The sequence below is a fragment of the Notamacropus eugenii genome, chromosome 3 (assembly GCF_028372415.1).
Source record: "Notamacropus eugenii isolate mMacEug1 chromosome 3, mMacEug1.pri_v2, whole genome shotgun sequence".
Classification (NCBI taxonomy): domain Eukaryota; kingdom Metazoa; phylum Chordata; class Mammalia; order Diprotodontia; family Macropodidae; genus Notamacropus; species Notamacropus eugenii.
In genome coordinates, this window is record NC_092874.1 from 197,602,075 (window position 1) to 197,616,786 (window position 14,712).

General features: G+C 36.4%; 2 pseudogenes; one reads left to right on the forward strand and one right to left on the reverse strand.

The window, feature by feature from the left end:
- Nucleotides 1–1,186: 1,186 nt before the first annotated feature.
- LOC140531943 (low molecular weight phosphotyrosine protein phosphatase pseudogene) lies at nucleotides 1,187–1,673 on the reverse strand (annotated as a pseudogene).
- A 12,926-nt stretch (nucleotides 1,674–14,599) lies between these two features.
- LOC140531944 (chloride intracellular channel protein 5 pseudogene) overlaps nucleotides 14,600–14,712 on the forward strand; it is a 51,157-nt pseudogene continuing 51,044 nt past the window's right edge.

Here is a 14,712-nt window from a genome sequence, read left to right on the forward strand (position 1 = left end):
CCCTACAGATAGATAGATAATGTGTACGTGTGTGAGCACATGTGTATGTGAGAGAGAGACAGATAGACTGACAGACAGACACAGAGACAGAGAGAGCAAAAAAGAGAGAGACAAAGATGGAGAGAGAGAGAGACAGAGAGACAGAGACAGAGTTACAGAGACAGAGAAACAGAGAAATCAAGAGAAATAGAAAGAGAAAGTGAGACAGGGGCAGAGAGGCAGAAGCAGACAAATAAAAAGAAACTTATACAGACGATTTTCCACTCTGCTACAAATGACTACCTCCTCTACCTTTCATCCCTTGGTCAAAAATTATAAGAAAAGAATTAGGAAACCTGGGAACTTGAGTTACCACTAATAATTTTGAATCACACCAAAGTGTCTCTTTGTTCTATTTAATGACAGTTTATGGTCTTTAAACTTTTTGATCACACAACTGTATCAGCATAACTGCTTCAGAGCCTAGCCAAGGTAGGGGGTCTTGAAAGCTTTGTAGTCCCAAAGAAGAGGATTATGTTTTTCTGAAAAAGCTCTATGTTGTCTTGATTGCCCAGAAGAAGTGATTCCTGGGTATAGTAACCAGTACAGAAGTAGCTCCAGATGTCAGGAAAGCAGAGAAACTCAGAAGTGTGGCCCTGTTCATCAGCGAACTCTTGGTCAGATTGTTTCCAAAAGGGACAGCAGACATATCAAGCCCAAAGTCAAGAGTTGTGAATTACCCTGGATAGGTGTGTTGTCCAGTGGTTTTGTAAGTTCATGTCCCTCATACTCCTAAGGCACCATGTGCATTGGTGGGAAAATGTGTGACAAGTTTATAGGTAGAATAATATTCTTCAATTATTCTTGCTTTACCTTCTGTTTAGTAAATGTTTCTGATTAAGAGTTAATGGTGTCATTTTGACTTATTGTTTCAATGGTAAATACACCAGTGGGGACACATGAACTCCAGTTGTGAGTAGTCAGAGTTTATTCCTCCTAGGCAGGTTACCCCAGGAGCCTGCAAATAAGTTATAGTAGTATGACTGGCTTTGTGAGAAATCCTGATTTGTCTGTATCAGTACAACCTGAGGTGAGCAACCCAATCCAAGAAGAGATAGAGAAATAGGTTTCATACCCAAGGCATTCGTGCACTACAGTAAATTTTTTCAGTACATTTTTACACTTTAATAACATAGGTTGACGTCGATCACTGTTGGCCTTTGACAATAAATGAGAATAAACTTTGAAATTTTTCAAAAAGTAATTTGTAGCACCTAAAACATTGCTCATGCACAGATGCAAAGTCAGAGTCATTTCCATAATATTGATCTTCAATAATGACTTGTTTCTGGGGATCAGAGCTTCCAAGGGGTTCCATTTTAGCCTCATAGTTTTTATTCTATTCATATCTGTCAGATTGCTTTCATCCATACATAGCACATAATCCAAGGTGAGGAAATCTTTGGTGCCTGGCAATATGATTCATGGTAATGCCGTGTTTCTTCATGAAAATCTCTCCTTGATAATCAGATTTTTCTATTTTATATGTAGATGTTGTTGCACTGTCTATCCCCTATTTGTCTGAAATATTTTGATCAGTTACAAGTTTCCTAAAAACTTCTTCTGCTATAGGTGACTGATGAATGTTACCCAAACAAAATGAATAGCAGAGACTTGGTTTCCTCCAAAGTCATTTTTCATTCCTGCTGCAGGATTTTCTGACTCCCAGGCTTTACAATAGAAAATTTTAAAAGATAAGATGAAGATAAAATAACATTTTGAAAATAATATCTTGAGTGAATAAGTTCTTTTGACTATTACAAATAGCCAGATTAACAATAAAGGACATATGAAGAAAGATGCTATATGTATTCAGAGAAAGAACTGAAAAACAGATGTATAGAATAATTATATATACATATATGTGTATATTATATATACATATATGTGTGTACATGTGTGTATGTAAATGTATGTGTGTGCATATAAAATTCATCTCTAGGGTAGGGGGAAGTATAGGAAAGAAAAAGAAAAAAAGAAATTTTAAATAATTATATTTTAATGAGTACTAAAACTTTTTTGCTCTCACTAAAATATTATTAACAATGATTCCTTATCATTGACAATCTGGATTTAATTTTGTGTAACATAGCCACTTGAAGACCTGATTCCAGTTTCAGTCTATTTTGCTGTTTGATTTCAATGGCTGTCATAGTTGAAAAAGACACCTTCCAAAGAAACATGAGCAAGAGGCGTGTTCATCGTTGGCTGTTATGAAATCCTGACACTAGTTTTTTCAGTCTAACTACCAATTATGTAATGGTTTTTGTTGAAATTCAGTTAATAAACATCTCCTTTGCCTGATTTCAATCAGTAATTTTTGCAAGATAATCAGAAGATGTTGCATTTGTGTGTGTGTGTGTGTGTGTGTTCAAAAAATGGGTTCAAAATCCACTGAAGCTCTTTATTTGGGAAATGTTTAAGCAAATTAAATTCTGTTTCTAACTTAATAACTTGTGCAGGTATTAGAGCTTTTTTAATAAACCACAAGTTTAGATAATTTTCAGTAACCTGGAGAGGAAAAATTAAGTATTCAAAAGAGGGCAAGGCAGAGGAAGCCAATAGCATTAAATATTGCAAAGAGGTCAAGAAAGATCAGGACTGGGAAAAGGTCATCATATTTGGCAAGCGCTGGTAACTCAGAAGTGAACGGTTGTAGATGAGTGAGGAATCACATTATCCTAATGGGAAAGCTGAAAACCTAGGAGACTAGAAGGATAGTGAAAATATGTAGGTTAGGAAGAGTGTGTTTGGAGGAAGATCAACGAATTAGATGCAGAATGAAGATGGTAGCCCATCCATACTGGCTTATCCTTATGTTCTATCTGTTCTATCAAAAATGCTGCAGTCTCCTTTTCCCAATTCCAGCAAATGCTCTCCTCAGTCCACTCTTTTAATGTAGCTAGGCAGCCATGCAGATGAGCAAAGGCTATACAAATTAGTCAGACGACAAAACTAATAAGGATCTTCAAGAGAAAAAAATGTTTAATAAAGATTAAAATTATGAACCACAGCATTAATACTAATCATATTTCTTCAGGAGGCTGCGGTCAACAGCTGTCAGATCCAGCACTCATGTACCGTTAAAAAGTTGGGAAAGAGCCAGATAAAGTTGTGCACACAGATTAAAAAATGAAATGGACCTCTGATGGCATGCCCAGATTTGGATATGTATCTGTATGAGATCAAGTAGGGGCATGGGAGAATTATGATGATGGAGATTTATTTTGTTTGTCATTTTTAAAAAAGAATTGTTTCATTTCTAACATTCTTTTCTTTTCAAATTTTGAGTTCCAAAAAAAGGGAAAAAATAAAGTAAGAAAATTAAATTTCAATGTGCACTCAGAGTTCATCCGTTTTCTCTCTGGAGGTAGATAACATTTTTTTCATCATGAGTCCTTCAGAATTGTCTTAGATCATTGTATTAATCAGAATAGACAGAGTTTTCAGAGTTGATCATCATTACAATGTGGCAATTGTGCCAATGATCTTGCAGTTCTTCTCACTACATTTTGCATCAGTTCATGGAGGTCTTGCCATGTTTCTTCTGAAACCACCCCCTTGTCATTTCTCATAATACAATAGTATCCTATCAAAATCACATGCTACAACTAGTTCAGCCATTCCCCAATTGATGAGCATTTCTAGATTTGCAACTCTTTAACACAACAAAAAGAGCTGATATAAATATTTTTGTACATATAGGTCTTTTTCTTTCTTTCTTTGGAGTACAGATCTAGTAGTGGTAGTGCTGGGTCAAAAGGTATGCCCAGGATTTCTGGGGCCAAGATGGAAGAGTGAGGAATGAACCCTCTGAAGCCCTCCCAAATTCCCTTCAAACAACTAGAAAGCCATCTAAGAACTGACCTAGGAGCAGGGAAGCAGCTTACCAACACTGTAGAAAAGATCTGCCTCACTGGAGTGGGGGGGAGCAAGGTCTAAGAGTAGCAGCAGCAGCCAGCAGCTAGTCAGCTAGCCTCACAGAAGGGACTTCAGTGATTTTTTGTGCCTCTTTTACCATTAGACTAATTCTATTTTTAAGCTATCATTTTCTTCAGTATTTTTTGCCTCTTTTGTCAAGCTATTAATTCTTTTTTCATAATTTTCTTGCATCACTCATTCTTTTCCCATTTTTCCCTCTACCACTCATTTCTTTCTTTAACTCTTCTAAGAATTCTCCTTGAAATTGGTTACAATTTGCATTTTTCTTTAAGGCTTTGCTTGCAGCTGTTTTTAATCATACCTTCTGAGTTTGTATCTTTGTCTTTCCTGCCATCATAGTAGCTTTATATGGTCAAGTTTTTTTGTTTGTTTGCTTGTTTGTCTTTTTGCTTTTTGCTCATTTTTCCAGCCTATTTATTTTTACTTTGAACTTTATGTTACAGTTTTGCTTTGCTCAACTGGGAACTGGGAGGTGTTTTCCCAAGCTTCAATCTGTTTTCAGAGCTAGTTATGGAGCTCTGCAAGTTTTCAGTGCTTCCAAGGTGGTATAATTTGGAGAAAGATGTGGTCACTGCTCTTCTGGTCTGTGTTCTGGTGTTTATCTAGGAAGGGCCCCTTCTTCTACAGCCGTGGGCACTATTATTCCTCTCTGCCTTAGAACTGAAACCTTCTCCCTTGTGACTAATTACAAGAGCTCTTTTCTGCCTTGGAACTGCAACCCAGAATTGCTTATATGCAATAACTCTGTCAATTAGCTACACCAAGTGCCAGCAAGCAAAGGGGCCCCTGTAACCATTTTCTGACCACTTATCCAACTCCTTTACCATACCTGGGCTGAGGGCTCCCAAAGCTGCCTCCAAGTGCCATTGCTAGTGCTTCCCCAAGAATGCTCCCCACCTGTTCCCACTCTGATGTTATAGATTCCTTCTGCCAGCCTGCTTAAGTTGCCATGGGTTGGAAAAATGTCTCACCTTGACTTTTTATTGGCTCTGCCACTCCAGAATTCAATCTGAGACATTATTTTTAAAATGTTTGGTGGGAAATGTTAGGAAAGTTCAGCTAGATGACTGCTTGTACTTTACCATCTTGGCTCCAATCTGTTGTTTGTCTTTCTAATTGCAAACTTAGATCTAAGTAAATCAGTCTTCTGAGGATGTGGGCATGACCCAAGAGTCAACAACTTCACCAGTGACAGTTTTCTTTTGTACTTTGGTCCTAATCCTTTGATGACTAGTTAGTACTCTTAGATCTACTTCATACACCTAAGAAAACTTTTGCTAATGGAGAGGGACAATTTTTTATCTTTTGGAATGAACACTGCACTGAGTCAGAAAATTTATTTCTTGATCTAGACCAGTGCTTCTTAAACTGTAGGTCATGACCCCATATAGTGTTGTGAACCTGAATGTAGAGGTCGTGAAAATTTTGGCAATAGTAAAAGGATTTTGAACACACAACAACCAAAAATTTAATTCAAAATCAAATGTGTAATGAATCCAAGATGTTTCTGGAAGCATATGCCTATGTTGCATCACACAACTTCACTTTAGCCTTGGTTCTGGACATACAACTTGCACACCTTGCCCCGCTCATGCCCTCATGCCATACAATGCCAAGGAACGCTGCCAGAAATACATTGGCTTAGATTCAAGACTATTGTATATTATGAATTGCAATCTTTTTACTGTACCTATGAAGTTTTCTGCTCTTACAGGAACAAAATAGTTTAATTATGGAAAATAAAGACTTTTATTATTTTTCTACTAATCATTCCTTAACATGTAAGTATGAAACTAGCATATTTTTGAATTGGATTGTGTTAGAATACTTGATTTTTAAAATTGCCATTATTCCCTTCTTTTACAGAAACATAACTAAGTGTTTAATTGTAGCAAGTAAAGACAGACCCCCTTAATAATATTTTCCCCTCAGCAACACTGCATGTACATGTAAGTGTGAATATCAATTTTTTAATAATTATGCACAAACAAATGTAATGTCATAAACTAAAACTAGTGATTATTTGAGAAATTATTAGCAACATTTATTTATATTTTTGGGCAAAAAGGTTTTTGGCTTATAGATAAGTGGCTAAATTTAGGAGGAAGAAGTAAAAATACTGATGACAATGTGACAGAGTCTTCACTACCAAGCTGTCATAGACCTAAATTGACAAGTAAAAGAAAACATGTTGAATCATTTGTGCAATATGGATTTACTTCTAATAATCATGATGGTATGGAAAAACCTCTTTGCTTAATTTGTAATGGAGTTTTGGCTTTGGAGAGCATGCAACCAGCCAAACTAAAACAACATCTAATACCAAGCAATAAACCAAATGAATATTTTGAATGACTTCTAAAATTTTCAAAGGAAAACAATGTTTTGAAAAATTTATTGCTGTCAACAAAAAATATTTACTTGTATCTTATGGAACATTTTATCTAATTGCAAAAACTAAAAAGCCCTAAGCAGTTGGACAAGGATTTTATGCTACCTGTTGTTATAAAAATGTCAGAAATAATTCATGGGAAAAATAAATTTCCTTTACCAAATGATACTGTTTCCAAAAGAATTTCTGAAATTAATAATGACCAATTTCAGCAGTTAATTTTAAGGAATTATTTTCTTCAGTGAGCTTTTAGACTTCTTTTTCCATTTGACCCATTCCACCTTTTAAGGCGTTCTTCTTCTCATTGACTTTTGGCACCTCTTTTGCCATTTGGGCTAGTCTTATTTTAAAGGTTTTATTTTCTTCACCATTTTTGAGGTTGACTCATTTTTCATGAATTTTTTTTATCGCTCTTATTTCTCTTCCCAATTTTTTCTCTACTTCTCTTACTTAATTTTTAAAATCCCTTTTGAACTTTTCCATGACCTGAGACCAATTCATATTTTTCTTGGAGGCTTTGGATGCAGGAGATTTGACTTTGTTGTCTTCTTCTGGTGGTATGTTTTGATCTTTCTTGTCACCAAGGACCTAAGAAAATACCTTTTCACTGAGGAAGTAAGACTCTATAGTCTGTTTTTTCTTCCCCATTTGCTTATTTCTCCAATCAATTAATTTGACTTTTGAGCTCTTTCTTAAGTGGAGGGCTCTAGAAGCAATGTCAGCTTTGGCAGTGGCTGTTACCAGCCTGGAGCTGGGGCTGGGGGACCATGCTCCCCTCTCAGCCAGGTGAGAGACCTTTGAAGATGACTGGCATTTGTGGGTGCAATGGTAATTTAAACAGGAAGGTTTTTCCCATTCATTAATAGGCCCATGTGATCTGCCTGGGTTACATGTAAGCCTGAGTCACATGAGTCTGAATCACATGGAGCCTGTGGTGGGAGGAGTTTGCTGAATGGACAGAACAGGAAGAAATGTAGATGGAGATAGAGCAGAGCTGAGAGGAAATTGGTCAGAGCTAGAAAGGATGCAAGCAAGAAGGGAGCTGGCTGGTATGAGTGAAAGAGCTTGTTTGTGATTTTGGTTAAGGTAGTCTGCTTGTGATTTGTTAAATGGAGCTGGTTTGTGGGAAGTCTAGCAGGGGGGAGGCTTGGGGTGGTGTGGTTCTCTGTATTGTTATTATGCATAGACTTTTGTTATTATGATGGATTTGGCTTTCTGGTGTCTGAATAAATGTTTTGGTTCTATTTTCCATATGGAGAGTCTGGTATTTTGCAATTTAGAATTGTTCTGGGATATTCATGGTCACCATAGGTGCTATGAATATCACTTTGGTGCTAAAGTGGGTTGAAAAGTCTGGAAACCTCCACAGTGGCCAGAGATTCAGTCCCCTAAGGCTTACACCAGCTCTATCTGTGCCAGTTCAGTGCACCCCAAACTACACTCTCTCCCAGTCTGGTGCAATAGACCCTTTTTGTCCACCTTCCAGATTATCTTGGGTTGGAAATTTGCATCAGTCTGTCATTTTGTGACTTTTGCTGCTCTAGAATTTGTTTAGAGTCATTTTTATAGGCTTTTTTCTTTTCAGGAGTTTGGAAGGGGAACTCCAGCAGGTCCCTTCTTCGATTCTACCATCTTGGCTCCACCTATAGATGATTTTATAATTGAAAATAACCTGCCCAAAGATTTAATTGTAAGAGTTACAATTGATCATCTGAAGTGCATGGAAATGCAGTTTCAGAAATACTTCCCTTCAAATTTGATTCTAAAATACTAAGTTGGGTTCATAAGCCATACTCAATTGAAATAAAAAATGTCGGTCATCTGCCATTAAAAGTTCAAGAAGAATTTACTGAGTTATCAAACAACAGAGGTTTAAAGATTGAGTTTTCTAAGAAAAAGAACCATTAAAAAATTTTGGCTTGAGATTAGGACAAAATTTCCAACAATCTCTGAAATGTCCCTAAACATACTTCTGCCATTTTGTACTATGTATTTATAGGAAGTGGCCTTCTCAGCATTGACAATTGTAAAATCAAGCTATTAATCAACCCTGAAAAACATTGAAGATGCTCTACTTTTTGCAGCATAAATATTCCCCCAAGATTTAATTCTTTATATAAAAATACACAAGTATATCCATCTCATTAGTATGAAAATTTGTTTTCATCTTTAATAAATGGTAAAATTGTTGTTGTTGTTGTTGTTGTTGTTGTGTTTGTTCTTCATTCTCGAAGAGGACCATGACATCAAGATGATGACATGACTTGCAGTTGACTTTGATTTGAGTGAGGGAGGGCTCTGCAAGGTCACGAACCTCACTTTCTTCTCCTGAGCCTACTGTGTCCAGTGGTCCAATATTCATCAGAATGACTGGAGATGACCCAGGATGCAATGTGAGAACCAGACCCTTTCAGGCTAAGGTTTTTAATTACTAAATGGTAAAATTATATGTATACCAAAGAATTGTTTTAAAATTAATTTCTTTGTGATTTATTATCAGCAAATGATTGATTTATATGCCTATTTTATATACCTATATACATGGAGGTGCATACAAATTTCTTGGATGAAAAGGGGTCAAGAATGGGAAAAGTTTAAGAAGGCTTGATCTAGACTGCCAGTGTGTAACCAAGTCATTTCATGTTCCCCAGTTTCAGTTTCTTCATCCATAAAATGAGGGAGTTGGGAATCTTTATTCAAAATATGTGCCCTGGTTACTTCTAAATGGACCTGGGGTGGACTGGGATGGGATGAAATGATCTCAAGAGACTCCTAACATTCTGTGTTAAATATAAGAAAACTGCCCCCTAAAGACAGCTAAGTGGCCCAGTGGATAGAGCACTGAGCCTGAAGTCAAGAAGACCTCAGTTCAGATGTGATCTCAAATTCTTACTAACTTCATGACACTAGGCAGTTCTCTTAACTTCTGTCTCCTTCAGTTTCTTTGGCTATAAAATGGGCATAATAATAGCATCTTTCTGACAAGGTTGCTGTGAGGATCAAGTGAAATTGTATTTTAAATCACTTAGAATGACATCTGGCATGTAAAATAAACGTTTCCAAACTTCTTAAAAAAATAAACATTTTGAAATATAATAAACATAATCATCTTTTCTCCAGAGGCTAGCCAGAAGCAGGACAAAAGGACAACTCTCTGTAAAGAGATCCAGTATAGTAGGGGAAACTGAGTCCCCAAATCTCTGGGAACAGATGAGATTTCCTTTAGGTGAAATATGTCTTTTGGTCTCTAGTCCCAAGTTACCCAATTTCCATAGCCTTCCTAGCCCCCTGGATTGCATAGGACTCTACCATTTCAATGTATAAATTCAGGGATTTTTAGAGCTAAAAGAGACCTTAGGGAATCATTTAGTCAGGTCTATTCCTTTTACTGATGCAAACATTTAAGTCCAGGGATCTGAAATTATTTCCTCAAGGTCACCATGGAAATACTTGGTAGTAAAGCTAGGACTTATACTTCAATCAGCCCTGCTGATTCTCAACCCAGTCTTCAATGAATGTGGTTTGCATCATTTCTCATTCCCTTCCACCTTCCTACCCCATCCCATTCTAATGATTTATGTATGCCCCATCCTCTCAGAGACTTGCTCTTGAGAGGCATCATTGGGTTGTAAAAAGAGCACAGGATTTGAATTCAGAACATCTAAGTTGGTATCTACACCCTGCCATGTTCCATGTGCTAGCTGTGTGAGCTTGAGCAAATCATTTAACTGTTCTGATCCTTAGTTTCCTCAACTGTCAAATGAGGAAGCTGGGCTAGATGATCTTTAATCTGAAAGAGTCTAGCTCTAATTCTATGTGATCCAATTAGATTAGGTGGATCGATCTAATAAAATAAATCTTTATTGACTAATAATAGATAATAATTGTCTAATGGATTACTATTCCAAAGTAATGTGCATTTTAATATGAGCTGAAACCAAAGTGGATCACTTTGAGAATTTCAGAATGTAGATGGGCTGGTTGAAGCGATATATGAGGGAGTAAATCTCTCTGGTCACTCCACTTTTTAGAAAGGTGGTATCTAAGGAATATCAAGAGCCGACTTGAAGGAGAAGAGTAGGGGAGGGGTTGTCAATAAAAGGTTAAGAGTAGACTAAAGAGGGTAAAGAAGGTAAGGAAATGTTATAAATGGGGCAACCGCAATATAACACAAATCTATTTTTAAACAAAAGCTGAGTGTGCTGCAAACCTGTGCCTCCTAAATGAAGGGGGAATCCTCAATGACCCTCAGTCATTGCGTCTGCTGTAAAACGCCTAGTAGTGGCCACGAGTCCTAAAATCTTTAGGTCTTGGTCATAGAACACTGGTGAAGCTGTCTCAAATATCCAAATGGATCTGAGGTTTTTTCAATTCCCCCCAGTGATGTAGAGAGTAGCCCATCTATACCTACCCATCCTTTTTTGTCCATGTCCTTCCAGAAGTTCATCACAGAGGGTCTTCCCTATGTGCTAGATGCAGGGGTGAGGAACCTGCAATCTCAAGGCCACATGTGGCCTTCTAGATCATTGGCTGTGGTCTTTTGAATAATTCCAAACTTCACAGAACAAATCCTTTTATTAAGGGGATCTGATCTGTGAAATTTGGATTCAGTCAAAGAGCCACACTTGAGGGCCTTGAGGCCTCAGGTTTCCCATCCCTTGAATTTGATTTTTATTGAATTCTGATATTGAAAAAAAATTCCTCACCTAACTAGGTAGCCAGTCCATTTCCTTTTTCACTTATATCTCTTTTTTTAAGACATTCTTTGGGACCTACAAAATGTTTGCAGCTCAATCATGCCCACCTTGTACCTCTCTTCAGCCCTTTGGGTGTTTTTAAATTTTCGTCCTTTGGCTATATTACTGTTTCAGTATTCATAATTATGCAATATCATCACAAAAAAAATGGTGGTATTAAAATATTGATGTAGGTTTCAGGGAGAAATTTGGAGTAATCAAAGAACTTTGCAATTTTCCAAAATCAAGTCAACTTTTCTTCTCCTGTTCAATCTTGAACTCAACAATTTATAATATTATACATATTCATGTGTATACATATATACATACATGATATTGTGACATGACAAATACATTATATCAACTATTACGTGATATATTACATATAGAATATTTTATATACATACACTGAAGGGTGAGCTCTAGAAGTCCATTTAGTTTCCATATCATGGTCTGGACAATAGACATTCTTAATCTGCTTTGCTTTTCCTGTACCCCTTGTCTTTAGACGAAAAGTTCTTTAATATTGTATCATTTGACATCTTAAGCAGTCCAGTGAAGCCTATGATCCCTTTCTCAAAATGTTTTTAAATTAATAAAATAAAATACTTGGGTTAAAAAGGAAACTAAGTGTATCAATCAATTGACATTTCTTAAGTGCATACTATGTGCCAGGCACTGTACAAATCACTGGTGATACAAAAAGACAGTCTCTGACCTAAAGGAGATCACAGCCTAATGGGAGAGATAACAGGTAAGTATGGAGAGAACACTTTTGATGGAATGATAAGATTCTGAAGCTGGATTGTAAGGAATTATGGTTTGGGGGGATATTTTTTCAGGATGATAAAAACATAAGCATGTGTGTAGGCAGTAGGAAATGAATAGACCAGGAGAGGGCGAAAATAAGTGAAAGAGTAGGAATGACAGAGAGGACAATCCATTGGAAGAGATGGGATGCAATGGAATATTGAAATAAATTTATCAGAATATCTTTTAAAAATCAACTTTATGAGTTAGGGAAATGTTTCCTTGCTATGTCCCTACTCTTAATGACAAATTCCCATAGTCAATAAGGTTATAAGCATAAAACCAGATCTATTAAATAATAGGGTGGTACGGGAACATCTGAGTTTAAGATGTAAATCTAAGATTAAGCTATTAGGCTCAGGATTGTAGCACAACTATAACTATTTAGCCTTGATATCTGTCACTGGTATATATTTTTCTGTATAAATTAGGGTCCTTTGCTCTTTAATAATAGTATGGAGATAATTAGGTTGAGGATTTGTGAAGTTAACATACTTAGTTAATATTATTCTTGTCTCAGTAGGTTAATGTTAAAAGAAGAATGGTTTGTGGTCTATCTTGTAAATACTTAAAAAGAACCATAACATGATCAGAAATTGGAATTGTTTTATGCCTTGATATGTACTGTGTTAATTACTTATTGTATTTATGCGTGTAATGGAGCCTTTTATTAACTCCTTAGTGAAATCTCATCCTCCTGATGGGGGAATGAATAGTGGATTAATGTAAAATGTAAAAAATGGGTATTAATGTGAATTTCTTAAACATGACAATTGGCCAAGGTTTCAATTTTGATTTTCTAAGGATAAGAGTATAAGGCTTAGGAATGGTAATCTAAAATTGTACCAAGGTCACTTCTGTAGGTGAATAGATACTAAGAAAAAGGATTTCTACAGGAAGACAAGGGAATGCTGAGATACTGTGTTGAAGATGGCTTGAACAAGCATCCAGACCAGAAAACCAAATGATGTTCCTCTCCAGACTGCTGTATGAGATGAAACTTCTAAAAGGACAATGCATTGATGTACCCTTTTTGTCTGATTCTCTGTATCTGTACTTATGAAAGGGGACTGCCCCCTTGTAATTTGTCAATGTATTGATCAACTTTGCTCCCTTCCCATACTAACTTAAAGGGAAGATAGATGAGGGGAAGAATTCATATGGGAAAGAAAGCGAAGAGGTATTAATTGGATTTAGGTGTGGAAACAAAAATTTTGATAAAAGAGCAGGGGGGAAGTTTGTGAGAAACAAAAGAAGAATTCTTTTTCCACAGGGTTAAAACTCCTAGCTTTGAGTGATAGCAGCTAATCAGAGTTGTGACCTAGCATGATCAGGTAAAAGGTCAGAAACTTGTGTGCAGGCTTGATGATCTGTTTGAGGGGAAGCCTCTCAGAGAGCAGAGTGTTTAGGAGGTCTCATTGAGCCAATAGATGGAGAGGTGGGAGATTACAATTTGGAACAGTATAAAGGGGCTTGCATTGGTCTGAATAATTGTAGCACTCCTCTAGGACCTACCCATTCATTCTGGGGGAATGAATGTAAAAATTAATTTTAAAAAAAAAAAGGTTCCCTGATTTTAAAAAAAATCAACTTTATGGCCCCAAAATTAAACATTCTGCTGTAGACAGATTAGATAGATTGGTACCAAAATGCTCCCTTGATTGTATCAGAGGAAGGGATAGATGTGAGTAAGCATTTAAAGCTGGAAGAGATTTTAGGGTTCATCTAATCTAATTTCTTCATTTAACTGATGAGAAAATAACCATTTGAAAAAGTATTCCAAATCACTAGTGATATGATGAACAAAAAACAAAAGAACTCTGAGGACCCACCTTACAACTATCAGACTGACAAAGATGAAGAAAAAGAACATGGATATTGTTGGACAAACCATGGGACAGGAACATCAATGTATTACCGGTTTTCTTGTTCAATTGTTTCAGTCATGTCCAACTCTTCGTGACCTTATTTGGGCTTTTCTTGGCAAAGATAATAGAATAGTTTGCTATTTCTTTCTCTGTCTCGTTTTACAGATGAGGAAACTGAGGCAAAGAGGGTTAAGTAAGTTGCCCAAGATCACACAACTAATAAGTGTCTAAGGCCATATTGATGGTGCCCTATATTATTCGCTGCCCTGTGAATTAGTCCAACTATTCTTAAAAGCAATTTGGAACTCTGCCTTTAAAATCCTGAAACTTTGCATGTCCTTTTATCTCTTGACCCCTCTGCTAGTCATACACCTCAAAGATATCTGAGACAAAGGGAAGCGTCTATATGTAAAAGAAAATATTGATTATAGCCATTCTTTTGTTAAAAAAAAAAGAATTGTTAACAAAGTGGAAGGCCATCAGTTGGGGAATGGCTAAGCAAATTATGATATATATGAAGGTAATGAAATATTATTGTGGAAAGGACAAATTCAGAAACCAAATGTAGGGGGAAGTGAGCAAAACAAGGAGAACAATTATGTGATGTCTACAACAATGCATAGGAAAAATAATTTTGAAAGACTTAAAACTTCAAATTACTGCAATGATCAATCATGACTCCAGAAAACAAGCATATTTCCCAACTATTCCTAGAGAGGAAATGTGTTAAAGGTACAGAATGAGAAATATACTTCCAGATATAACCAATGTGTTAAACTGTCTTACTTAACTACACTTATTTGTTACAAAGGATGACTAAGGGTGGGAGCATCACAGATGGAGAGTTTGTAAAGAATGATAGTAATGTGAAGAAAAGTAAGCAAAAAAGAGAACAATTATAAAATATTAAAAATACTCAGATGGA